Raw genomic sequence first — 15162 nt, 5'->3', positions numbered from 1 at the left:
CAAGACAAGACCAGGTGCCCTGTCCACAGGGCTGGCCAGGCTGCAGCAGGATTTGGCACTGGGAACAGAGATGGGTGAGGCCCCTGGATGTGGACTGGGTGGACAGGAGGTTTAGCACCTGCCTGCTCCTCCACCCCGCTGTCCTCTGCACAAAACCCCCCAGCTCTGGTGCTTCAAAGGGAATTAAATCCCAAACCTTTCATTTCTCCACTATCACCTCTTCGAGCTTCCCAACTCCTTTTTTTTCCTTTTTGGAGCATTTCAGAGCTTCACCCTCCATTAAGCAAACCCTGGCAGGCTCCGTGGCAGAGCAGTGCCCCGTGCAGCACACCTTCCCCTGCCCAGATGTGCACGGCAGCTGCCCAGATGTGGCTGGGCAGCGGTGCAGAGGGAGCAGGCACCTCACCTCCTGGTCCCCCTGCTCGCCGCTGACCCCCGGTCACCGCCGCGTCTGCTGTGCAAAATTACTAGACGGGCTCGCTCCAATTCCTGGCGGAGTGAGTGTGCAAATCAAATTGACCTTGAGCACTAATTGGCCTTCTAATTAGCACTCTCAGCAGCCAAGCAGAGGACCGGGAGGAGAGCATCTTTCCAGAGGAGGTGGCAAAGCCTTGGCCGGGGGGAAAAGGAGCAGCTCCCCTCCGCTGTGCGCTTCTGCGGGCGGTGAAAGGGCACATCTGCATGTTTAACTCCTAAAATCCCCACCCCGAGGCTAACACTGGCCAGAAAAGCAGGGAGCACGGACTCAGGGAGAGCAGCACCGTACAACCTGGCCACCTCCTGGGATTACGAGGGGCTTCCTGGGACCACCCCAACCTATTGCCCATGGGGGTCTCGCCCCCGTCCTGCCCAGGGTTTGCATTTCGGGCACGCGCTGACCGCCCCCCTCCATCATTCTCTCTCCATCTCTCGCCCTCCCACGCCAACGCACGCGTTTCCCTCTGCTTATCCCCTCCTTTAGCCTGGCATTAGGAGCTCCGGGCTTGACATTTTCATCTCCGATTATTTACAGGAGGGCAGATCCCCAGAACCGCTCACCGGTGATTTCCCCTCGCCGCCGGCTCTGCGGGCTGAGCTCCGCACGGAGCCGCGGGGGCCAGATTCTCACTGCAGATGTCGTTAATTCTGCAAATCCCCAAATCCCACCCTCCTGCCACCCCCGGCCCAGGGAACCTGCAGGCACCACGTGCTGATGGAGGCTGATGGCAGCCGGAGCTGCGCTCAGCCAGTAAAGGGAGCCCTGCGGGCCACATCCTGCCTGGCCTATGCGCAATTTGGGAACGAGCTGCACACGGAGGGAGCGAGATTTCTGCTGCCCCACAGTGAGCAGCCGAGCCAGGGAAGAGCTGGGCTCACCCCTGTTTTGGGGCCGTGCTCAATGGAGGGACCCAAACGTGGGGCTGGCCCAACTCCTGTGCCAGCTCCTACTGCTGCGGGGTGAAGCTGAAGGACAGAGCTGATGTGGGCACTTCTAAACGTAAACCAAGTACGTACACAAGATTTTTGGAACCTGAAAATAGCTAATGGCACAAAGTGACTGCAACCACCAAAAAAAAAAGAGGGAGATCCTGCTACAATTCCTCCCAGGGGCTGCTGGTGAGTGGAAACTCAGCTCCTCTTGGAGCTGCCGTGTGGATGCTCAGCGAGGAGGTGAGGAGCAGAGCTGGCCTCAAATCCCAAAGCCGTTGATAAATCCCCATCTAGCAGGGATGAAGTCCCAGAACAGCCACCATCATCAACCCAAGCAGCATCAGCCGTACACCCACCTTGCCCCTTCATTATTTTGGGACAAAAATAATGCTCGCTCTTTGCTTTCCCTCTCCGGCAGTGCTCAGGGCACACCAAGACGAGCCCACTCGCAGCACTCCTGCCCAAAGCACTGGTCCCCACCCCGTTACGGGTGCAGGATCGGTGCCAGCTGCCCCAGCGAGCTCCCCATCACCTGGCACACCCAGGAACACGGCTGGGCGCTCACCAGCTGCTGCTTTCCTCACCTAGTTGCTTCCCTGACCATAACTGCTCCTTAATTATTTAATGGCTGCAAGATACCTCGAGACTTGCATCGGAAGGGAGATGAACTGCACGACCTAAAATTGGTCTTTTCCATCTCAAACTCCTTGCATTTTATCCTGGGATGAAAGGAGCTCTATTAGGCAAAGCATCAGTATTATTAGATTTCCTTGGAGTCCTAACAAACGGATATTAGATTATTACTGCAGATGCATTTCTAAGGCACTCATCACCAGAGAATCTGGGCATCAATTACACAGATTTAGAGATAAAAATGCTTCCCCCGAGAGAAAACGAGTACAAAACCCCTTCTCTTTTTGCCTCCCTTCCCCATTTCTTCAAAATACGCTCGCTTCCCTCCCACTGCCTTCTGCAGATCCAGAGCTGCTTACAAGGAAAGCGCTCCAGTTGATGGGCAACCCGAAATCTTTGAAACATCTGAAGCAGTAAAAGCTTTTTGTGAAGACTGGCAGGAGCCAGCTGAAGAGATTTCAATGTGCAAATGGACATAAAAAGATGCAAGAAGAGGAATGAAACGTCAGATTCATTGTTCTAAAGGACAAAGGCTTTGCTATTAGATGAGCTGACCCGGCGGCCTGGCTCCAGCACCTACAGGTCACAGCACAGAAGAAGAGGGTCCTGCTTTAGGGGAGAATCGGAAAAGCTGCAAAGTTTGGCAGCGGCCGCGCCGATAACGTCTCTGATAATTCCCCGCATTGCTATTTCCATTATGCCAGCCCCTAGCAACACCACAGGAATTGTGCTGGATATCGAGCGCACAAACCCACGGCCGGGAGTGCTTAAAGGCTGAAAAGATCAAAGTTTGGGAGCAGGGACAAGGAGCAGGGGGCTGCCCAGGATCCCCCGGCCGGTGTCCAGCAGCCATCGGGGGCTCCTCACCTCCCCGGTCCTCGGGTGTGCTGAGCCGTGGTGGGACCGTGCTGCATCACCCCTGCCCACCCCAACCTGCCCTGCCCTTCCTGCTTCCCTTGCTGCCACCACGATCCACGGGCACTGCTGCATTTCGGCAGCTGGATCTTCTCCTTTGGCCAGGCTTCAGAGCAAAGCAAACTGGAAACTTCACCCCGCAGCATGGGGCCGTGCCCCAGCCAGCTGCGCCTGCACCCCATGGCTAAATGCATCACCTCCGCACCCACAAGGTGCTTCCAGCCTCTCCTCTGCCCCTCTTACACAATGACCTGCCAGAAGGGACAAAACCCAAAACCCGAGTCCTGCTCCCAACCATGGGCAGGACTCCAACTTGGAGCCAGCACCGGGATCTTTCCCTGCAGTCCTGGCTCCTCCGGGTTCAGCTCTGCCCCCTCCAAGGCAGCGGGATGCTGCTCAGCAGGACATCTCGGCGGCTGTACGCACACATACAAACCCCTCCAGCCACCAGCTGCAACCTTCGAGCAATGCAAACTCGGTGGCAAACTGCCCTGACACGGGTGATGGACCAGACCTGGGGGCACACACGACCCCATCGTCCTGCCCCGTGGAGAAAACCCACCCGGCTGCCGTCCTCATGGGGGACATGAAGGGGAGCTGGGCTCAGCTGGGACGGGATGTGCAGGACTCTAAGCAGAAGGGGGAGCTCAGGAAAAGGGATTTGGCAACATCAGGGACAGCACGGGCTGGGACAGGGAATCCGGGAGCAGGAGCATGGCTGCGGTGTGAGATGCTGACACCAGCACCTGGCTGGGGTGAGCGCAGGGGGACAGGGGGACAGTCCTGCAATGGGACCAGGGCTCTGGTTCCTTCCTCCCCTGCCAACCCCAGACACGAGCCACCAGAGCAACTCCCTCAGCACCTCTGGGCTCTGTGCTGGCGAGGGAAAAATATCCCAGCAAGTCACCAGCCCGGCACATTTACAATTAAGGTTCTCCCAAGATACAGAAGCCCACCTGCTCCTCCTCTCCTCTAACCCCTGCTCCACCACAAGCACCTCTCTGTGTTTCTCAAGCAGCCTCAGAAATCGATGCTCACTAAATCACAGTTAGTTCCTTTGGTTTATTTATTATTTTCCCAGCTTGATCTCAAGCCTCCTTCTGCACAGGGAGAGCAGGGGAGGAATCACCCAGCACTCCACACGCACAAATGCTGTGCAAGGTGAGATGGTGCTGAGAACACAGGAGGGACCAGAGCTGTCCCCTGCCTTGGGTACCACCAGGCACGACCCAGTGTGGGCAGCACTCAGGCGACGGGTGCAACCTCTGGCATTTCTGTGTGCCATCTGCTGACACAGGCAGCAATGTTTGCCCATGGTTGGACAGTGGGAGGCTTCAGGAATGCCAAAAATATCCTCGAAACCCCTCATCCAGACCATTCCTGGCTCTTGTTTGCATTCAGCAAGGCTCATGCAACCCCCAGTGGGGCTGGGTACAATCTCTGCCATGCTGCAGTTCTCCCACACAGCCCAGTTAAATGGAAAGAAGGGCAGGCACCAGAGTCCCCCCCCAGTGAGGACGGGGCATGTTTCCTGCCCCAATTTCTCCACCATTGACCTCTCTCCATCAACCTTCCTGTGCCTTAGCTGCATCCTTTCCCCCAGCCAGATGTTCAGCGCTTCGGGTCGAGGAGGGCATCTCTGCATCGAGGAGGGCTGGCTGGTGGCAGCTTTCCTTCCACTCCACCTTCAGCAACTTTGGGCAAGCCACAGGAGCTCTTGTACCCCCAGCAAGCACCAGCTCTCCAAAACTCTGCACTGAAAAGACTCAGACCCACCGGGACATCTCCCAGCTCCTCGCCAGCTGGGCGCAGAGGAGCCGTCCCGCAGCAGCGAGGCTCACGCTTGCCATTGCCGTGGCCGGGACTCACCTTTGCAAAGTTAATTGCAAAGCCGGCAGCGCCTGAGCAGAAGGCAATCCGCAGGGCTCGTCAGAAAAGCCAATTCCCACAATGAGGAGCTGATGGGATTTCTATGCAGAAGACGGGCAGGGGTGAGGGAGCCGAGCGCGGCCGAGACAATCGCTCCACCGGCGCTAACGCGTGGATAAATAGCTAGTGCCGACATCTGCTGAGAAATACCTTCCCGTTCCACAACGAGAATTACAATCTAATAATATCCCATCTGCCCCCCCCTTCCTTCTCCCTCCCCCACCCAATTACCAAGCCTGACATTATCCGTCATCTTCCCTTTGTGTCGGCGAGAATCCAAATGCAGACGCCGGGAAATTAATAATAATTGTTGTGTCAAAATGCGGGATGTAATCAGGATGCGGCGTGGAAGCTAATACAAACACAAACAAATGGTATTTATCCTCCCGAAATATCCCTCCCCGCCTTTCCCTAAGGGCAGCTGATGATAATGCTCATGGAAGAGATGAATCAGTGCTAATATAGGGATTAGGAATGGATCCCAAACCCCAGCCTGGGCTGCAATCAAAAGGAGCGCTCTTAATTGAAATTAGAGCTGGGATTTCTGTGCCTCTGCAGAGATGGGTTAAGCCCACCGGGGCTAAACAGAAGGGAAAATAAAAATAGCATCTTTATTCGGGAACAAGGAAGAAGGTGGGTAGTGATAAGAAAGCTTCTCTCCGGCTCTGGCACACCTGGCTGTCATCGCCAGGAGCAGCGAGGAGCACATTGGGCTGGGCAGGGTCGTGGTGCTCGTGCCCCGTGCAGGAATCTCACCCCTTTTCCATTCAAACAGGACTTTTTTGGATCAAACTGCACCTCCCCTGCTCTGCTGAAACCAGGTGAGTGATAAGCTCGGGTCCTGTTCCCTGCCTTCTCCTGAAACTTATTTTTAACCACTCCACAAGTGAAGCACGTTCTTTGCCCTAACGCTCACTCCAGCTGAGTGCCCTCGATTTTATTCCTGTCTGCAGCCCGGGTGTGCAAGCACCAAGGCGAGGGACTTCAATTCCCACATCCCTCTGTGCCCAAGGGACACCTGAACCGATTTCCTAAGCAGCACAAAGGCAACTTCACACCCAGCTAGCTCACCTCAACCAACACCTCTGGCAACCTGCTATTTATTTAGAGGTGCTGAATTCTTCCTAAAACGCAGTCCCAGGCCAGAGGGATGCTCAGGAGCCAGGTACTTGAGTGCAACATCTCTCCTTCCCTCTTCCCATAAATTGTGGTGATGTGGAAATCTCCGCCCGCCTCCTCTCACCTCCTCCCAGCCCTAAATGTCACCGGGAGTGCCCCCTCTCCAGGGCTGGTATTCAAAGGAGAGCCGCATATATGGAAATGGGAAATTAGGAGGAAATAAGGGCCCGGCCACATTTCAGTCCCGCGAGCGCATTAGCGATTCCTGTGCTTTAATTCCAAATTAGATTCCGCTTCTAAAAGCAGGTTTCTAAATTCTTGCCTGGGGAACGGTGCCAGAGCCTGTAACGACAGGCACAAATCCAGCCCGTGCCACACGCCGCTGGGCCCTGCAAGGAGCTGGCCCTGACCTCCCCGTGCGCTCCTGCACCTCCGGCAAAAAGCCCGGCGTGAAACCACACCTCCAGGGCTGAGGGCTGGCCCCCCTCGAGCCCATGAAGCCCCCATCACCTCCTCTCCAGGAAGAGCTGGGACGCCAGCAAACGCCAGCGCCTTCAAACAAGACAAAGCAGCAAACACGAGGCCTGACATCGCTTCTCAGCCCAGCCGCACCGCGCTGTGATAACGCCGTGGGTTTTACAAGGCTCCTCGCATCCTGTCCAGACTTTGATTTATCCCTTCCCGATGCCGAGCGCTCCGCAGACACCCAGACGGCTGTAACAACCAAGGTTTTAGGGCGAGCTGGTTATACAGAGACTGGGGTTTTGAAGACTGCCCGTAAAATTCCTCGGCAGCTTTCATTTGTACCCTCAATTACGAGCACAGCAGCGAGCTGCCGAGGCCAGCCCTGGCTTACTTTAAGACCAGACCTTCAGAGCAGCTCCCAGCTCCGAAGAGCCTGGCTCACTGCAGATTGAGACATTGAATCCAGCACAGTCTTGAGGCCGGTCCAGAGCTAAACTGATTTTAAACACAGGCAGCATCCCGAAATTCAGCGCTTTCACAGCCAGATGCATTTGGAGTTTGCCTGCAGCTGGGCGGAGAGGAGCAGCAGGCGTGTCCAGCTCCAAATTAGCTCCCCGAGCGGCTCAGCGGGGCAGGGGTTCATCTCAGCCAACTTCTGCTCCCAAAAACTTGGGAATCTGGTCCAACACCGAAAATCTGGCTGCCTCCGCCAGGAGCAGGTTTTAGCTCCCTCCAAAGGCCCCGTGTACCTAACAGGACGAAGCACGCTCTGGCGCTGCCTCTCCCGCTGCTAACCACTCGCACCAGACACGCGGCTGGACCGGAGCCCCGCCACCCGCAGCTGCTGTCGTAAATCATCCTCCTCCACCCAAAGAGACTGAGCGGATCAGCAAAGCCCTTTCAAGTCCTTGTTCCTCCTCCAAAGCTGCCTTTCCCTCCCAGGCTGGATTTTCCCATCCCCTCCACCAGCACATGGCTGCGCCGTCAGCGTCCCGAGGCTGGCCAGCCTCCAGCTCCTCCTGGCTGCTCCGTCCCCTCGCCGGGAGCAGTGCTGTGCCCGTTTGATCCCTCTCAAGTTACAAATTAGGATGCAAAGGCAGCAGCGGGGCAGGAGCCGGGCGAGGACAAGGCTGCAGGACATGGCTTCGCCGCAGCAATCCCGCGCCGACGGCGCTGGGAAGACGGAGAGAGCCGGCGGAGGTTGGGGCCGGATCATGGATCGGTGCGAGCATGAAAATTCATTCATATGAATTTGGAATATAATACCTGACACAAGATGTATCGCTGCTGCCACGCTGCAATCCCAGATAAGGACACAGCAGTAACAGATGGAGGAACAAGGCACTTATCTTGTTAGCTGATGGATTTATCTCTCCTTCCCCCACCCTTCCCTACATATTCCATAGTGTGCGGAGAGCCGCGTTCCTCGGCAGAGCAGCATATGGAGCACGAATTGATTTCTTCCTAACACCCCCTCCACACTTTAATTCAATAAGAGCTAGAGTGGCGGATAAACAGCTTGTTGTGCTAGGAAAATTTCAAAACAGTCAAGAAAATGTCAAACTGTCTTTTTTATGAGTGCCTTTTTTTTTCCGCTTTTTTTTTTCTATTTTTTTCCCCTTCTCTTTTTTTTTTTTTTTTCTTTTTCTTTTCCTTTTCCTTCGCCCCTCAGGCTGGTGGCGAGGAGCTGGGTGCCCAGGGCTGTGTCCGGCAGGGCTGCGGGCACCGGGCATCCTCCGCCAGGCCGCTTCGTGGCAGAAGGTGGCCTCGGTGCCATCCTTGGATGGGAGCTGGGAACAGAGCTGCTCTGGGTAAAAGATTAGGCAGATGGTTTCATCTGGCAGCTCCCTTAATCTCATTATTGGAGGGAGTGGAAGTTTTTAATGTGATCTCTCTTTCCTCCTCTACGCGCACCCCATTCGAAATGGCTTTTTTCTCCAGAGCAAGAACACATTTCCACGGGGGCCCTTTGTTAGGCACGAATAAAAACTTTACCATTTTTTTCCCCCCAGTTTTGGTGTGCTCTCCCTCTCGGCGCCTTATTTTTAGCACTGAAAAAAAAGGAGGAGTTATTAGAATAGAGGAAAAAAAATTTAAAAAAAAGCAATTAGATATTTTCTGGTTCTTGCTTAAAAACACAGAGGGCTTGGAAATGCCAGGGACGAGCACCACGAGCCTCCTCACCCACTCCTGCCCCGCAGCCCCCCGTGCCACGCTGCCGCTGTCAGCAACCCAAGCAAAGGCCGATTTCCTTCCACTCTGCAAAACGCCCAAGACCTTAATTTCCTTAATTTGCCCCCAAACGCAGCACCCCATTGCTCCCCTCCATCCACAGCTCGCCGTCCCAAATGTTTCCTACGCCCCTTGCCCCTCGGCCACCAGGAAACCCCAACAGAGCAGAGATGGTCCCAGAAGCACCCAGCCCAAGCTGTGCCCGGCTCCCAGCTCCCAGCACCCTGTGAAAGCATCCCCAGCCGGCTTGGTGGGGAGGACACCGACCCCGTACCCCCGTGGTTACACGCTGCTGGCCTCTGCACCATGGTTGGGAAGCAAAACCAGCCCCAGGTCACCCCTCAGCGCTGGCTCTCCCTGCCCTCTTCGCTCAGCCTCAGGACTGGCTTTTTGCAAACCCCAGCCCGGGACAAGGCCACGCACAGACACTGCGGGGAGCAGAAACCAAAGCCAGACAGCACGGCTGATAAACACACAGCACCGGGGCCAAAGGGAGCCTCCTGCTCCGCGCAGCGTTGTGCACAGCGCCGCTGGGGATGAGCAGAACCCAAAATCCTGCAGCACACGGTGCCGCCTCCCCTCCCTGCTGCCCCCGAGCCGGCGAGCAACCTGCAAAAAGGCACCAGTGGAGCCCCTCCTGCAGCACCACGACCCCTGGGGCCGCACAGCCCTGCAGGGCAGGCGTGCAGGAGGGCCAGCAGCTGTTATTAATGCACTGCAGCAGCACGCGGACACGCGGCGGCTCGGCTCTGGCGCTCGCTGCACCCCAGCCGGGATGCTTTTGGGGGAGATGGGCCCCGGAGGAATGCATCCGAGGGAGGAGGGCTGGCTCCTGCTGCTTCCCATCTCCCCACCGCCCGCCCGCTGCCGTGCTGAAGACAAAATCCGCCTCCCCACCCCCTTTTGCAGCAGAGCAGTGCAGAAGGCTGCAGGATCCTGCAGGGAGCCGGCGTATTTAGCATGCAGGAGGGAGAGCCGAGCAGAAGCCCTGTCTTGTGCCACGGCGCGCAGGGCCAGCAGTGGCCCAACGCTGCCTGCAAGGAGCGGGGAGCTGGGGCTGTGCTGAACTCACAAGCCCTTCACATTGCTCCCAGCAGGGACTGGCACAGCCCAGGGACCCCGTGGCACAGCACCTGCCCTGTGCAAAGCACCACCAGGGCTGTTTTGGCACGGCACGGAGCCAGCAGCAGCTGAGCACCCACTCGTGAGCTTGGCTCGCAGCTGCAAGGCAGCACTTGGGTCTGGCTCCCAACCCCCCTGCCTCAGTTTCCCTCTGAGGAGCAGCAGCAGGAGCTCAGAGCAGCGGGACACCACCCGGATCCCACACCCACACCTCACTGCAACCCCAAACCATGGGGCAGGATCCCCGGGCAGCTCGCTGCTTCTCTCCATCCCTTCTTCCCAATGGCATCTCCTCCTGCCAGCTCGCCCCATGGACCACCAACCCCCAGTGGCAGCACCCCAGGGGACGCATCCTGCCCAGCACCCCCCTTACCTGCCCCACCTTGTCCCTTCCCTCCGCAGCCACCGCCGGTCCCCGCTGGACACCGGTGCCTCCGAGCGGCCGCAGCTCCGTCCCCTGTGTCCCTCCCAAAGGGCAGTGCGAGCCCCCCCGGCCCCCCGCCCCAGGACCCTTTTCAAACCTGCCCCTTTCAAGCGAGGCTCTCACCAAGCACCCAATTACGGCTCCATGGCCAAGGATGAAAAGCCGCTCTCGAAAGCATCCTGTTTTCTTTCCCTTTTTTTTTATTTTATTTTATTTTTTTTCCCCCTTTCAAGGTTCCTCTTCCCTCCCTTCTCGTGAGGTTAAAGAGCTAAAGACCAACTCAGAGACAGATAATAGAGTGACAGAGGCTCATAAAAAGGAAGCCGAAGCTTTGGAGAAAGCTGGCATACGGTGCATTAGGGATTTCTGTCGCGGCAGCTGGGAGTAACAGTGACCCTCTGAACTCAATTTGCTCCACGGCTTTAGAACCAGGGGAAGGCTGGGGACTGGCAGCCTCCTCTCCTCCGCCTTCCCGGGGTGCCTGCGGGCTCCGCCGCAAGCTTTCAGCGCTGGCAGCCGGGGTGCCCAGCTCCCGTCTCACCCTAATTGCTAACTGGGGATGGAGGCGGCATCCCCAGCCCTGCAGGGAAGAGGTTAGGTGGGACTCCAGGCAAAAAGGAGCACAACCTACAAGACGGAGCAACGCCAGGGCACAAATACGCATGTTTATCCATTACGGGGGGGTGGCAACCCTTCAGAGGACTGCCTTCACCCAACGACCCCCCTATCGCCCTCCCTGCCCCAATTCTGCAAGAGCAGAGGTGCGAGGTGGGTGCAGCAGCAGCAGCATGGATGGGGTGGGAGCCACCACACGCCAAAAGCTCGGTGCCACTGCTCAAACCCCCTGCGCTCCCCTCAGCCGCCGCTTTTTTTCCTGGTTTTAAACGAGCAGAAATTCTTCCCACTACGCATTAGCGGCCAACGTAATGGTGCAAAGCATTTTTCATTTATCATCATAATGCCAGTCAAACGAACCCCCTAATAACATAAATGCAAGAGGAAAGCTATTAGAGTTTATTTGTGCAGTGGCTTTGAACTCGTCCCCACCGCTCCATCCCCGTAACCGGAGGGGATGGATGGAGCTCGCGTCTTGAGGCCCTTTCATCAAAAGCCCTTCCTCAGCGAGCCAGAGGCTTTCCTTACAGACCACTGCAACCTTGCACAAGTGCTTGTATTTTCTGAATTATCAAAATAAATACCTAAATGCCTGCAATGAGCCAGCCCTGCTTAGAACCACGCGCAGCCGCTGAGGTCTGCGCCTCTCCGGAGATGCGCTGCGCTCACAGCCGAGGCGCTGGGGAGCTCCACGCCTGGCTATCAGCTCTCACCCCTCCACGTCCCCTTCAGCTAAAGACCTCCGTGCTCTTTGCCTGTTTTTCATCCTGGGCATACCCAAAAATAGGCAATTTTACTTTCTGCAGCCCTGCTTGTGTGCCCTGTCCCAGCTCTGCAGGTGGCAGATGCAGGCACCAAAGCTCCTCCACCACAGCTCAGCCCAGACCCCCTCCCCATGACCCCAGCAGTCCGTAGATGCTAGAGATGCTCATCAAACACCGACTACTTGGAAAATTCAAGTCATTCCTCAGCACAGCTCTTCTCTCTGCTGTCCTGCAGCCTTTCCCACCCCAGGCTTTCCCCCTGAGCATCCTCCCCTCCTGCCCGGCAGCTCCATCCCCATCTCTCCAGGCCCAGCCCTCAGCATCCCCAACTCCCCAGATTTTCCAAGCCCAACTTGTCGCGGCGGCTCCCATCCCACAGCAGCCCCATCCTGGAGAGCCGTGGCGAGGCATTTCATTTTCTATACAATAATTTCCTCATTACGCCGAAATTAAATGCATATTTCAGAACCTACAAGTGAGAGCAAACTGTTCAGTCTTATGCTTTATTAAACAAAAAAATCTTTGTGTGGAAGGAGCCAAATTCGTGCCAAATTACAGCCCTGCTGATGGGGCCGAGCTATTCCCAGCTGTACAGTAACGGGCATGTCAAGATGTGCAGCGCTGGCAGAGAGGACCTGCACTGCGGAGGGAAACAGAACAGCGCCCGCCTGACAAATTAGTTTACTCATTAAGTTAAGAAGCCTATTTTGCTCAGCTTCTACAAAGCAACACGCTTCGCAGCCAGGAAACTTCAAGGCGAGGGACGTGCCCAGCGCGGCTGCAGGAACCCCAGTTATTGCTCCCCGTTGCTGCGCAAAAGCAAGCCCACTCCCCATCAGAGCAGGAAAATTCACCCTACACATGATGGGAAAGCAAAAAATCCTGGCTCGTTGAGTGCCTGGACAGAGGGGAGGACAGGGGACGCTGAATTTGCAGCAGAGCATGCGTGCTGCATGCCGAGGACCAGGCGCAGTGGCAGGAGCATCCCCACGCTCCGCGCCGCGCTTGCCAGCCCCTCTGTCTGTCACCTGCCCGTGGCACAAGCTACCAAGCAGCTCTTCTGCTCTTGCAGCCCTTACGAAGCAATAAAAATGGCCATAAATAAAATCTAGCTCTATTATAAAAGCTCTGCCCCTGTCTCCGAGCTTGCAGCTGATGGGGTTGGGGTGAAGCCTCGGCAGAGGGAGGGGAGAAGGGGCGGGAGGCAAAACTGGGCTGGGGAGAGCTGGACGTGAGCTGGGAGCAAGAGGCACGGCGGAGGAGGGCCCACGAGAAGGGATGACAATAAAACCCAGGGAGGGAGACGGAGATTAATGAGTGTTTCCCTAATATGATAATTTCTGGGCATCAACACATTAAATTTAATATCCTCCTGGGCTACTGGGAAGGACCGCATCTCCCTGACCCCTGCGCATAGCGAGGCGAGGTCCCGGCTGATTTTCCAGCGCCCAGGCCCTGCTGGCCAGCACCACAGCACGTCCCCGAGTGTCTGTGCCCCCTGGGGATGCATCTCCTGCGACAGGTCCCCAAGTGCCTGTGCCCCCTGGGGCTGCATTTCTACCTCGGTGCAATCCCATGCCGGCACATCCCTGCCTCCCCTGCAGCAGCGCACCCAGCTGTCAGCGGCCGCATGCCGGTGACGTGTCCCCAAGCGCAGGTTGAGGACAGAACAGCCTGTTTTGGGATCGTGCCTGTCACACAGCCTGCGTGCATCCCCGCGGCCGTGTCGGCGGGCTGGGACCCCGCTGCGCCGCGCTCGGCCCCGCTGAGAACAGATGCCAAATCGCATCCCTCGCGCGTGGCTAAGCAGGCACAAGCTTCACGCTCTCGATCCGGACAGAAGGCAGCTGGCGGGGGGCTCCGGCCCTGCTCGCTGTCCTGAAATCCCCGTGTTTTGCACCAAAACCCCGGCACCACCAGCTGGGAGTTTCCACAGCGTTTGCCTCTCTGCCGTGCTTGCTGCCGGCATTTTGGAAAAGCAAACAGAACTGGTTGGGGGGATTTTGGAGGGGTAAAGCCTGCCCTTATCCTCATGCTAGACTCGAAGAGGATGGGATTGCTTTCCTAAGGGATTTCAGGCAGGGTCTGCTGCTGCAATCCTAGAGCTTGCTGGGCAGCTCCTGACAGCACCGGCCACCCTGCGCCACCTCCGCGTGTGCATCCAAGCCCTGCACAAGCCATGCCTGAGCTGCCACAGCCTGCTTGAAAGAGCAACCACAACCCCCAAGGAAGGGGAACTCCCCCCTGCTCTCTCCACCGAAACCGCTATAAAAAGATGGATCTGCACCAGCAACCACGAGGCAGGTGCATCCTGCTGCAACCCCTCGGTTTGCAACAGAGTCTGCTGCAGGGGGCTGGTCTGGGCACGAGGCTGCTCCGAGATGGACACCCAGGGGTTGGACGACTTCTCTGCCCAGTGCCGCAGCCCGTGTCAGCTCCCCAGGAAGATTTGTAGGCCAGGCAGAATTGCTTTATTGACATTTAAAGGTCTCTGTCAATCCAGCCCCCACATATCTTAGTTACAGAGGGTGGGATTCGCTTCGCCTGCCTCTGCCGCCTGGAATTTCAGAGCCAAGTCACCCAGATCGGGCACGAGATGGGAGAGCACCGAGAAGATGAGAGCCAGGGGCTTGGCTGCTCCGTCCCTGCCAAACCAAGAACCACCGTGGGACAGACAGCAGGACAGACAGTGGCTAAGACAGAAGCACACCAGGGCAGGATTCGGTCCCTTGAGCCCCTGTTATGTGATCGAGGGAGCTCTGTGCCGGGGGGAGGTCGAGGCTGGGTCTGCTCCACAGTCAGGACACACGGCTGGCTTCAAAGGGAGGTAATTTGGGAAAAGGGACGATGAAACGATGGAGTTTGCAACTCGGTGGAAAGAAAGCAGCAGAATAAGGATAATGGACTCCAAAAGGCAGACTTCAATAAATTCAGGAAGCTGTGGAAGGGGTCTCCTGGGAAAATAGTCTAAGGTACAAAGAAGGGGAGAGCTGGCAGTTACTGAAAGAGACTGTATTACCCGCACAATAGCAGGCTGTCCCCATGCAAAGGGAAGATAGGAAGCACAGTGAGAGGCTGCTACGGCTGATCAGGAGCCGTTCAATGACCTAGAAATAAAGAAGGATCCTTAAAAAAAAAAAATACAGAAACAAGGGCTCATAACTGGGGTTGGGTGCAACAGAATAGCAACAGCATCCAGGGATAAAGTCAGCAGCACTAACATGCAAAACAAGTTTCAATTAGCGAGGGACACGAGACAAGAACAAGACAGCTCCTGGATGTGCTGAAAGGAAGAGGGAAGGGAAGGCTGGGTCCGTCACCGAGCAGGAGGGGAAAGGACGTGGCAGGGAGCTTCAGGGCTGTGTTTGATTCCCTCCCTGGAAAGGAAGGCATCGCACGAGCACATCGCCCCAAATACAAGCTTAGTGGGGAGGCAGGCAGGCACGCCAGAGCTCAGAGGGTTAAAAAACAAGTCAGGAGACTGATGAAGCTGTCCTGAGTGCACTCACAAATCGGGCAAAATCATCCCTGAGC

The 15162-nt window shown here is 56.6% G+C and overlaps 1 protein-coding gene across 6 annotated transcripts in view; it reads right to left on the bottom strand.

Annotated features, from left to right (window-relative positions):
* Nucleotides 1-15162, bottom strand: part of LOC110353623 (protein CEPU-1) — a 327673-nt gene that overhangs the window by 281081 nt on the left and 31430 nt on the right. The window contains exon 1 of one of the 6 annotated variants that reach the window (XM_072027631.1): nt 4828-4965. The exons of the other annotated variants lie outside the window; for them this stretch is intronic. The gene's annotated coding sequence lies outside the window, so the exon portion shown is untranslated. Of the gene's footprint in view, nt 1-4827; nt 4966-15162 lie in introns of those variants that run through there. 6 annotated transcript variants of the gene reach the window in all.

The sequence above is a fragment of the Anas platyrhynchos genome, chromosome 25 (assembly GCF_047663525.1).
Source record: "Anas platyrhynchos isolate ZD024472 breed Pekin duck chromosome 25, IASCAAS_PekinDuck_T2T, whole genome shotgun sequence".
NCBI lineage: Eukaryota > Metazoa > Chordata > Aves > Anseriformes > Anatidae > Anas > Anas platyrhynchos.
This window is presented reverse-complemented; position numbering and strand designations above follow the sequence as displayed.